At 36.9% G+C, this 13130-nt stretch overlaps 1 non-coding gene across 1 annotated transcript; it reads right to left on the reverse strand.

Moving 5' to 3' along the window:
- Window positions 1-12385: 12385 nt before the first annotated feature.
- On the reverse strand, window positions 12386-12492 carry LOC128280294 (small nucleolar RNA R71). The gene has a single exon (XR_008270474.1). It is a non-coding gene; the product is annotated as a small nucleolar RNA R71 (small nucleolar RNA).
- Between the last annotated feature and the right edge of the window lie 638 nt (window positions 12493-13130).

Below are 13130 nucleotides of genomic sequence, written 5' to 3' on the forward strand. Positions count from 1 at the left end.
CAGCTTGTCTGGAAATTTTTAAATGGACTGTGAAAATAATTAAGTTAAGTCTGTGTGCACCTTGTGTTCGACTCCGGTAACGGACTCGGGTACGGGGTGTTACACGCGCTTTTATCACCTATGTCTTTACTGATGTCAAACCTTACATTAAAAATTTGAGAAATTCCAATATTAAAATCACCACATTACCAAGATCAAATCAGAAATATAGTCATGCTTGTCATGATTATCACGAGCTGAAGAACGCACTTCGAACAGAAGTCATAATTGACAAATTATGGAATAAAGATAACAAGAAAACCGAATAAAAAAATCCAAGATAGAGAAACCCAGAATAAAGAAATCCAGAATAAAGAAACCGAAGATACGATACTATGCCTAAAAATAGAAAACCAAACTCATAGGAAAATATAAAAGATCTCGAAAATTCCTCAGAGAAAAGAAGTCTAGAAGAAAACATTATTTAATCCCACTGGAATCAAATATAACAAGAACAATGTATCTTCCCATACATATATATCAAATGGAGCATTAAGTAGAAGAAACAGTATCATAATATCATACATATCCTCTAATCAATTCTTATCAGATGAAATGTAATAAAATGCCCGAGGAAATACAGCAATACAAATTATAAACTAGTCAAACTACCAATGCTTCCATCTAACACCATGATTAGAAAACATTCCCATATAACAAGAAGTTCTTCAAAAGATCAACAGCCATAAAAATTTCTCTGAGAACGGATAAATACATAGAACATCTCGGAAAAAATATTAAATTTGTCCGGTAAGAATCTTCACACTCAGATATTACACATTTAAAATATCATTTCCTACAACTAGTTCTGCCATCACAAATTTCATGTTAGACCTTTCACTAAAAAAGACCAATTCTAAATAAATTTTGATTTACACTTTTCTCAACCTTGTACCTGAGTAATTCAATTTGCCAAAGTAAATTCATTCTTTAACTGGGACAGTACATAGCTCCAATAATCTTTATGTCAACCTGATACTTTTCTAGCTCTAACTTTATTTACCAACTCATTCTCAGTCTCTAATCATGTTTATGATTATTCTACCACTGAACTCTTTGGTTTCTCAACCAGAAACTTATTCAGTACAAATCTCATGAAATTCCATTATCAGCACCATTTCGGTAAGGGGGGAGGGGTTGTAGGGCTTCTGACTCGACTTTCTCATACATATACATATGACACAATTTCCATCATCATAACAACATCATCAAAATCATATACACCATTCAGGCAATGCATCATTCATGTTGGTTTACACAAATTTTCTAGTTATCCCATTTAGACAAGTATACTTATGCATGCATCCTATGTTTTCTGGATAGCTTGACTTATCCATTCATTTACTCAAACAAATCATACTTATCCATTCATTTACTCAAACAAATCATACTCATGACATCATATAAGGGCTAAAAAAACATAGATATTTGCATCACAATCGCAACTTTCATTTCGTGCATCATCATATACATATCATTACAATCATATAATTCAGTCCAAACAATTTATCTCATAAAAATATCATTGACATTCATCAACATTCAACGTTCAATCAAGGCAATGACATTTTCATTCATATCATGATATTAGGAACCTTTACTCATACCTCTACAAATTTCTCTTTATCCCGTTCATCTTATCAAGTAAGCCAAGTGCACTACATCATATGAGCATCAAGCAAGTATAGATATTTATCACAACATGAACTTTCATCTCACGTGTTATCACATATATATATCATAACTTTTATTCATACTTTTCTGAATCGAGACTCATCATAATCGTAATTTTATTCAAACACCTTTGCATCACAATGAACATGGTCAGTACAGCTCAGTTGGAGAGTACCTCTGTCTAAACAAGACGGTGCTCATACATGTCGGGAGGCATCACACTGTCACAGATCCATGGCATGTATAGCTAGACTCTTACACATGCTAGGTTAGTCCAAGAACCGACTAAACCATAGCTCTGATACCACCAAATATAACGCCCCCTTACCCGACACCGTCGCCGGAGTCGAGCATGAGACATTACTAAACTTATTTTAGCATTTAAACAAGTTCAAACAATTCTCGTAGTAAATTGTCTATCTGCGTCACAGTCGCTAAAAAAATCATATCTCAAGTTACGAAACTCGAAATCTAATTCCGAAAATTTTTCCTGAAACTAGACTCATATATCTACTTGCTTATTGTTTTCTAAATTTTTTTGGTAGGGCCAATTTGTACAGTTTATTAGTTAAAGTCTCCCCTATTTTAGGGTTTGGCTACTCTAATCCCTGTGCACTACGAGTCAAATTTCTTCCTGTACAGAGATCCAATGACTATGTCATTTTTTCACTTAAAAATAAACTCAATAAGGAATCCATACATATAAATTTTGAGTTATAATTATTTTTACACAGTTTATGGTGAATTTCTAAAGTCAGAATAGGGGATCCAGAAATCGCTTGACCCTATTTCACCAAAACGTAAATATCTCATAAAATACAACTCATTTACTTATTTTGTTTCTTCCACATGAAAATATATTCATTAAGATTCAATTCCATATTTTATTCATCATCTAATTTTATTTCTACTCTTTTTAGTAATTTTTTAAACTCACGTCACTGCTGCTATGTAATCTTGTTTTAAAACCAATTTCACCATTTTATGGATTTCCATAGATTAGTTAGCACATAAAGCATACGTGTTATCAAATATAATCTTGATTATCCACTCAAATAGCTAATCATTCTCAAACATTTCCATACCATCCATGAGCTATATCATAAGATTATATACACAAAAGGATTATAATGTTATACATGCCATATTCCCAAAATATGCAAACCACCATCTTGAGATGGTCCGTTGATAGTGTGGCGTGCCTCGACCGTCCGATCTCCAAACCACTTGTCAAAACTACAAGGAATGGAAGGGAGGAGTAAGCATAAATGCTTAGTAAGTTCACATGCAAATAACAAATAACTTAACAAAGCAATTATACCAACCAACATTAGCATAATATCACCAAAACATATATCACATTTCTATTCATCATTCATCGTCTTACTACATTATTGTTGTCGTATCAGGTCTCAACCCGAGGGTTAACTACATACCTGTCCAAAGTGCCCATTCCACAACACTTACCAATACGTCACTTGAATCTTGAGTATTCTTCCATTTCACTAGAATTTTACCCGTTGAACATTTCAGAATATAACTCGGATACATGGAAAGTTTGCACATAAGTGCCACATATGTAGCCGAGCTACCATGTAACCCGCCCATAATTGAACTCGGACTCAACTCAACGAGCTCGGGAGTTCGCATCCATAAGTGAACTCGGACTCAACTCAATGAGTTCTGATGCTTAGTTACATCTCACAAACTCAGACTCAACTCAACGAGTTCGGACGTAAACTCGGACTCAACTCAACGAGTTCGGATGCCTAGTTACATCTCACGAACTCGGACTCAACTCAACAAGTTCGGACATTCGCATCCATAAGTGAACTCGGACTCAACTCAACAAGTTCGGATGCCCAAATATCTGAATCTATTCCTAAGGTTCAACGGGACTTTCCTCGTTCACACTCCTTTACCATTCTCCTTGGAATACCAATGACGATGCTTCAGTAGTCTTTCAGATAATTCATAAAATTTTTGCATGTTGTCCAACAATGACCACAAAGCATAGAATTGCATGATAAAAATCATAATATCGTATAAATAGCATTAAATTATTTAAAATAACTGTTATATTACAAAATTTACATATGAACTTACCTCGATACAAAATGAGAATAGTCGAGCCTATTCCTCGTAAACTTTATTTTTCCCCCGATCTCAACTCGAATCTATTTTCTCTTGATCTATAATACCAAATTAATTTATTTAATACACACATTCATCAAAACAGGCCCTAATACGAACTTTTCCAAAATTACCATTTTACCCTTAAACTTTCGCATATTTACACTTTTGACCCAAGGCTCATAAATTAAACCTCATCCTATTTTCTTATGTTTTATGACATGTTGATCATTTTTCCCTTCTATAGCAACATCAAATTCACACTCTAACATGTACTTATGAATATTAGGTATTTTTACCGATTATGTCATTTTACTCGTTTTTATGAAAAATCACTTAGCAAAAGTTATTCAACACAATCTCAAGCTTCATATTCTACCATAAAACATCAAAATTCATACATATTATCCATGGGTAAAATTTTAAATATAAACCCTAGCTTAAAATATTGGTAGAAATAGGTAAACCGAGCTACGAGGATTTCAAAAATGTAAAGAACATTAAAAACGAGCATAGAAATCACTTACAATCAAGGCTTAAAAGTGTTGAAACCCTAGCTATGGTGGAGAGAAAAATTTGGCAACAACTTATGGAGAAGATGATCATTTTTGTGTTATTTTTCCCATTTTATTTCATTTAATATCCAAATGACCAAAATGCCCTTCCTTACTAAACTTTCAAAAATTCCATCCATGTCCAATTTTTGTCCATAAACTTAGAAATTGGTCAAATTGCTATTTAAGACATCCTAATTAATATTTCAAAGCAATTTCATACTAGAGACTTCTAGAATGCAAGTTTTGTAACTTATTCAATTTAGTCCCTAACTTCAAATTAAGCACTTTAAGCATAGAATTTCTTCACGAACTTTTCACACAATCATGCAATCATATCATAGACCTCAAAATAATCATAAAATAATTATTTCTATCTTGAATTTGTGGTCCCGATAGGCCCTAATTCAGGATATCACACCCTCACCATGGGTTACCACTCTGGCTATAGGTTCAAACTTTTTATAATGGCCTGAATCCTTCGACTGAACAAATGGTTGATGCAGCTGCTAGCGGAACCATCAATAATAAAACACCTGAAGATGCCTATGAATTTATATAGGAGATGTCACTGAATAACAATCAGTGGCAAGTCATGAGGACAAAGCCAACGAAAATAGTCGGTATTCATAACGTCGATTCGGTCACCATGCTCTCTAATCAGGTAGAACTCTTGAATAAGAAAATTGATGGTTTTCTTAGTTCTTCACAGGTTCACCCAGTAATGTAGTGCGAAGCAAATGGAGGTGGATCGAGCAATTCAGAATACCCACATTATGGCCACAACATGGAGAACGAGTAGTTAAAATTACATGGGTAATAATCCTCGATCTCAAAACAATCCTTATAGCAATACTTACAATGCAAGTTGGAGAAATCACCCAAATTTTTCATGGGGAGGCCAAGGAAATCAGAAACTACCACCCCTAGGCTTTTAAGCAACCACCATACTAGCAAGAGAAAAAGCTAAACCTTGAGGAGATGCTAACCAAATTCATCTCAGTGTTAGAGACTCGTTTTTAGAATACCAAGACGGCACTCAAAAATCAACAAGCATCAATCCAGGGGCTCGAAACTCAGATTGGACAGCTCGCCAAGTTGATTTTCGAACGACCACAAGGTTGCCTACCAAGCAACACTGAATCTAACCCAAGGGAGCAACTCAACGCAATTGCCATTCAAGTTGAGGAAGGGTTAGTGGCAAAACCAAGTCCAGAACCGGTGGTAAATGAAGGTAAGAATGAGGTAGGCTAAAATAAACAAAAATTAGTAAGTACAGAATATAAACCTCGTGTAACATACTCCAATGCGACAAGGAAAGACCGCTCAGATGAACAATTTGGTAAATTACTTAAACTTTTAAAGAAACTACATATTAACCTACCGTTTATTGAAGCACTTTCGCAGATGCCGAAGGCAGTCAAATTTTTAAAGGAGCTTCTAGTACATAAACAAAAGTTAGATGAAAGGTCGCATGTGGAGCTGAACGCAGTTTGCTCAGCCATTCTTCAGAATAAACTACCCAACAAACTAAAAGATCCAGGGCGTTTTACGATTCCTTGTTTAATTGGTAGTTTAGATGTTAATAATGCATTGGCTGATCTAGAGGATAGTATCAATGTTATGCCTTACAAATTGTTTAAGCAACTAGGTCTAGGGAAACCCAAACAAACTAGGATGAGAATTCAATTAGCAGATAAAACTGTCAGATTTCCTAGGGGTATCATTGAAGACGTACTCGTTAGAATTGACAAATTTATATTCCCAGTTGATTTTGTTGTTTTAGACATAGAAGAGGACAGTAATGTTCCTTTAATTTTGGGAAGGCCCTTTTTAGCAACTGCTAGAACAATTATTGACGTTGGCACAGGTGAACTCACACTTCGTGTAGAAGACGAAACAATCAACCTTCAAGCTCACAACCCGAACAACACATCGAAAATTGAAGGTGATTGTACAAATTGTTCTACTAAGACTGATCATACATTGCAACCTATTTTACAGGAAATAAGTTCGAAGGACACACATGAGCCATATTTTATCCAAAAGAAAGAATCTACCTATGAAGAACGAAGGTTACGAATTGAGGAGTTAGATGAAGGGCTGACATTTAAACCGAGAAAACATGATAAACCAAAACTATGCCAGAACGAGCTCAATGCCTCACCAAATCAACTTAAGGTTGGAGATAAAGTTTCATTAGATGCTGCAGATTCTCACATTGACAGTGCCAAACTGAACGAAGAAATTCCTCTTACGGTACTTAGCATTTTCCCATTTGGTACAGTCAAGGTAAGTCATCCCAAATTCGGCACCTTTAAGATAAACAATACCTGCCTAAAACCTTATTTTGAGAGGATTCATAGTAGGAATGAGGAGTATAAACTCCTCGAACCACCATGACCATTCACCAGAGAGGTAAGTCGAGCTTAGACTATAAATAAATGCTTCTCGGGAGGCAACCCGAGCATTAACGATATTAATTTCTTTAAATTTTAAGTGTTTGAACACCTAACTTACTAACGGAGCTCTTGAATACAGGTTTACCACACTCACACAGCCCAGCACATGGGCATGCCTTAGGCCGTGTGAAAACAGGGCAAAAGTTTCCCCAACACGGGATATGATAAGTCACCACGGTTGTGCGTTAGGACCGTGGGCGAATCTGCCAAAACAACATGGGCGTGTGACACGCCCGTGTCGTAGAACTGTGGTTGAAATTGATAAAATAGCATGGGCATTTGCCACGCCCGTGTCTAGAACCCATGGTCGAACCTGTCATATTAACACGGGCGTGGGATTACATACACGGGCATGGGAGAAGTGAATGAAGACAGACACGGCCGTGTGCACCCATATGCCTAAGGAACACGGGCGTGGGACAAATGTCAGACGCACCCAAATTCAAAATTCGCGAATCACACGGGCAAAAATTCGGGAACACAGGCGTGTCCCCTGGCCATGTGTCCCAAAATCTATAAATACCCTTCACTATTCATCATCTTCTTCATCCAAAATCCCTAGCCCTAGCCGCTGCAAGTCCACACGGCCTCCCTGCCATGCCTGTTCGCTACCTCTAACTCTATTTTTGACATCCATTCTCATTTTTTTCGCGTTTGTTTACTCTTTTCTCTCTATTTTCTTCATCCCTTTTACTACTTTTATGATTTTTATGGTTTTATTTGGTAGATTTTTTATTTATATTCATAGTTCGTATTATAGTCAAGCTTATACGTTTATTCTTTGCCATTTTAGTCAATGCTTTCTGATACATTCATTCTTTTCGTGTGTTCCCATAAGAGTCTAGTTCAGCCATTTTGTGTTGAAAATGATCATGCTTTTATTATGTCAATTGCTATATAAACTTCTATCATTTAGATTAAATTGCTGAGTATTGTTGGTTGGACTGGTTAGTTTAACTATATTCATGATTTCTTCTTGAGTTAGTTAGTTATGTTATATTCTTTGTTCTTCTTGCAGATATACCATGTCAAGTTCACGTGGCAAGAAAACTATCGTTCCCGATACGAAAAAGTAGAAAGGGGCGTCTTCCTTAGGCCCTACCGCGAAAATTCGCCACCCATACCTCCAATTTCCACCTGGCAATCAGGAGGAACTATTCCAAATCCTACGGACCCGACTTTTAGGTATGAGTCGTTGCATTGAATGGACAGCACTTGAACAAGTCCAGTTGGCTGATGATGCACGAGCACTCCTGACAATTGATCCATGGGACCTTTTCTTTGCGATCATTGAGCCGGTGTACCTTGAGTTCACACTTGATCTTTGCTCGACATTCCATGTTCAAGACGTCATGACCAACTTTGATGATCCTAGAACAGTCCAATTCTATCTCAGCAGTTTAGTCCGCCAGTTGAGTGTGCTCGAGTTCGCTATAGCTTTGGGCTTGTACACAGAGGAGTTCATGGATGAGAACGACCTTGACACTCTTTGTCACTGTATCCACTACTTTCCCTCGAAGTGCTGGTATGCTTTGATCCCTGGTTCAGCCACCTACGACCCGAGCCGCTCCAAGGCATCGGATCTTTCTCCCTCATTAAGGAACCTACATGCCATCTTAGCACACACTTTGACAAGACGTCGAGAGAGCACCAACGTTGTTAACACTCACAACTCCTACTTTCTATGGAGCATGGCGAACAGGCATATACTCGACCTCGCCTACTTTATTGCCCTCGCCATTCGCCACCAGACGGAGCGACATCGGAGGGGGGTCATCTCCATTGGCCCCTATGTGACTCGATTGGTACGGAACATTGGGCTCCTCAACACAGCATCCCAACCATCCTCCCTTACTCTTATTGGCCAGATGTCCCCACAAGGCATCTCAAGCATGTAACATCCTAAAATAACCACAAATCTGGCATCAAAATATTTACTTTATGATTATTATGAGGCCTATAATATGAGTATATGCATGTGTTAAAATTTCATGAAGAAATTCTTTGAGTAAGGTGTTCAATTGGAAATTAGGGACTAAATTGAATAAATTGCAAAACTTGAATTCTAGAAGCAATTTGTATGATTATGAATTAGAATGTCCTGGAGAAAAATTTTCCCAAATTCTAAGTTTTTGGACAAAAATGGGCTTACATGGATGGAATTTTAAGGAAAGGGCTAAAGGGCATTTTGGTCATTTGGTATTTTAATGAAATAAAATGGGAAAAATGAACCAAAATCGGCCCATTCTCTTCCTTGTCCAGCCAAAACTTCAAGGGTTTCCATAGCTAGGGTTTTCAAGCTTTCCAAGCTCAATAGTAAGTGCTCCCAAGCCCCGTTTTTCATGCTTTTGTATTTTTGAAATCCCGGTGGCTTGCTCTCTCCATTTCTACCCATATTTCATGCTAGAATTCATGTTTAAAAATTTACCCATGCATGAGTTGCTTTTATTTTGATGGATTATGGAGGAATATGAAAGATGAATGAGTATTAAACATCTTTTCCTAGTTGATTTTCATGAAAAACCCTTATAGGGACTATTTTGCAAAAGATGTAAACGTGTGGTAGAAATGAGAAAATAATGGAAAATGTGGGCTATCATAAGAAGAAAAAGTGTCCGGCTAGGCTTGGGTAAGATAGAAAGTGCATGTGTTTCATTATACGAGCCTAGGGACTAAATAGTAAAAATGTGAAAGGTTAGGGGCAAAACGGTCATTTGGACCGGGGATAGATATTAAACTTGAAATGTATAATGTAGTGTATTAATGAGTTAAATTATTTTGTTATAGACCCCGAGGAACAAATTCCAGAGGTCGATCTAAGTAAACGCAAGGTTTCGGAATAATCGAAACACAACTCCGAAAAGAATACCAGGTAAGTTCGGATAACTTAAAGTAAACCCCTAATATGCATAATTGAATGATTTATGAATGCATGATGATTGCATTTATTATTAGCATGAAATATCATAGAAATGCATATTTGATGGTAACATGTGAAAAATGTCTCGGATGAGGTTGACAAAGGGAATTCAATGGATAAACCCTCATTGATATGTGTCAAGAGATCCTGCATATGTTGCAGTAAGGATTTAGCCCGGACGGGTAATCTGTGATCTCAAGTATGAAAAGGATCTAACCCAGTCGGGTGTTCCTTGAATGATCAAGCCTCCCGAAGAATATGTGTGCATTATGGATTTAGCCTGGACGGGTAATCCGATTAGGGTCTGAATTTAGCCTGGACTAGTAATTCAGATCCGAACTCATTAAGGGTGTTTGTCGTTATAAGGGACTTAGCCTAGACTGGTAATCCCGACATCACCTTATGAGTTTACGATATGGGGGATTTAGCTTGGACTGGTAATCCCACCGTAAGAAGTGAGGTTTGCGGGAGTGCATATATGTGAAATGATCATTTGTAAGAATTGGCGGATAATGGGTATTTGATAAACTGCAATTCATATATATATTTATCCCATGCTTAGCACGTTTTATCGATGATTTTTCCTTAAAATTGATGAATTTGATGCTCCTAATGCCTTAATTTCATGTTTTATACTTAGGTGAGCATAGGAGAGTGAAAGGAACGAGAAACGAGCCAAAAACGGAGAAAATTGGCCAACGTATGAAATCAACACGGCCTGGACCTTCTCACTCGGGCAGACCACATAGCTGTGTCAATTTGGTAGAATCGAAGCATGACTCACACGGGTGGACCACATGCCTGTGCCTATTTAATAGGCTTGACCACGGCCTTAAGCAATCGCACACGGGCGTGTCCCTGCCGACCCCAAGTTTTGTCCAATTCGAAAAAGGCCAATTTTGAGGGTTCTTAGGCATTCCAAAGCCTATAAATACACCCTATAGGAGGAGGAAAAAGGACATGGAGAGAGAAGCAGGGAACTGCTCAAGGAAAGCCAATTGATCCATCTTAGAAGCCGGATTCATCATCAAGACTGAAGATCTCCCCTCAATTTCCCTTCAAGAGTTTTGGGTTTTTCTTTATGTTTTGTATTCATTATTCTTCTGAGATTTTTACATTTTTAGTTATGAACTAAAACATCTAAATACCTAAGGGGAATGAAACCTAAGACAGATCTTGTTATTATTATCTGAATTGTATGATAAATATTTGGCTTGTTCTTAATTATGTGTTCTTAATTCTTGTCTTAATATTCCAGGATATTGATTCAAGTTCAGCTCATATTTAGAGGAGGAATAGACCCTGTCTAAGAGTACATTTTTCATAATTAAGTGGAGTTGATTGCGCGCCTAAAGATAGGGTGAAAAGATTTTGTCGGATTAGGGTGAAACCTAATAAGGGGACCCGTAGATCGAGTTAATGCAACCCTAGGGAGTTAAATATAAAGAGGTTTCAATTATTCAACCTAGGGTTAGATGTTGTTAGTCTCAAGAGGGATAATAATATAACTTAGGGATTTCGACGGATCAAGTCAAATGAATAAATCTTCCGATTTAGAGTCAAATAACAAGTGAAGTATAGGTGGATTTTTCCTTAGGTATTGTCTTGATTCAATCGTTTTTTCCAAAAAGTAATTCCCCAATTCTATTTTATGTGATTTCTTAGTTTAGTTAATTAGTTAGTTAAAACAAACTCCATTATTCTTAGGCTAGATAATAAAACGACAGTCATTACTAGTACTTTTAGTTCCTTTGGGTTCGACAATCCGGTCTTGCTAAAACTATACCACTGTTCGATAGGTACACTTACCTTTATTGTGATAATAGTTAGTTTCAAGAACGATTCATTATAAATATTAAAACCTGTCACGAATATCATGTATCAAGTTTTTGGCACCGTTGCCGGAGAACTAAGATATTAGGAACACTCGATTTTTATTACTTTAGCCATTTTACTTTTATTGCAATTTAAATTTTTATTTTCTTTTCTAATTCTTTATTTATTTTCTTTTGGCAGGTTTTTTATAGTTTATGACTAGAAGAAACCCGTCAGGACCATTAGTTTTTGAAAGTGAGATCGATCGCATAGTTCGCAGAAACCAAAGAGAAATAAGGCGAAGCTTAAGATACATAGAGAACGAGCAAGAGGACGATATTCAAACCCCAACCAAGGAGATGGCTGAAAACCAAGAAAATTCGCTACCTCCTACAATTGCTGTTAATCAAAATCTAGCTCCGCGCACTATGTATGATTATGCTAAACCTAATTTAACAAGAACAGAGTCAAGTATAGTTAGACCTGCTATTGCTGCAAATAATTTAGAACTGAAACCTAACACAATTCAAGTGATACAGCAGTTTGTTCAATTTGATGGTTTGCAGGATGAGGATCCCAACGCTCACTTGGCAAATTTCCTAGAATTTTGTGGTACATTTAAAATCAATGGCATTTCTGATGATGCCATACGTCTTCAGTTGTTTCCCTTTTCGTTAAGAAATAAGGCTAAACAATGGTTGAACTCGTTACCACAAGGGTCAATCACTACGTGGGAACAAATGACCGAAAAATTTTTATTAAAATATTTTCCACCGGCTAAAATAGCCAAATTACGTAATGACATCTCTTCTTTTGTGCAAATGGATTTAGAAACACTTTACGATGCATGGGAGAGATACAAGGACCTTTAAAGAAGATGCCCTCACCATGGGTTACCGCTTTGGCTACAAGTTCAAATGTTCCATAATGGCCTGAATCCTTCGACTCAGCAGATGATTGATGCAATCGCTAGAGGAATTATCAATAATAAGACACCTAAGGCAGCTTACGAATTTATTGAGGAAATGTCACTGAATAATTATTAGTGGCAAGTTATGAGAACAAAGCTGACGAAAGAAGTTGGTGTTTTCAACCTCGACACGGTTACTATGATATCTAACCAAGTAGAACTCTTAAATAAAAAGATTGACAGTTTGTGTGGTTCTACTCAGGTACATTCAGTGATGAGGTGAGATTCAAATGGAGGAGGAGCATGCACAAAGTATCAACCCTTCAACCCTAGCATCGAGAAGGAACAAGCCCAATATATGGGTAACAATAACTCTAGTGTAACACCCCTATCCCGTAACCGTCGCCAGAATAGGTAAGGGGCATTACCGAACTTGTAACTCATGTCGGAACAGTAAAATTTTGAACTTTTTCTTGAAATAAAGATCGTTCATTTAAATAAGTACTAAGCACAACCAGAGGTAAAATTTAAACTTCCCTAAGTAAACATTCAAAAGATGCCATTTTCGCATGGCTTATATACATTAACCAAAAATATTCTTCCGCCACTAGTCTATTCTATAC

This window comes from Gossypium arboreum, chromosome 8 (assembly GCF_025698485.1).
Source record: "Gossypium arboreum isolate Shixiya-1 chromosome 8, ASM2569848v2, whole genome shotgun sequence".
Taxonomy (NCBI): domain Eukaryota; kingdom Viridiplantae; phylum Streptophyta; class Magnoliopsida; order Malvales; family Malvaceae; genus Gossypium; species Gossypium arboreum.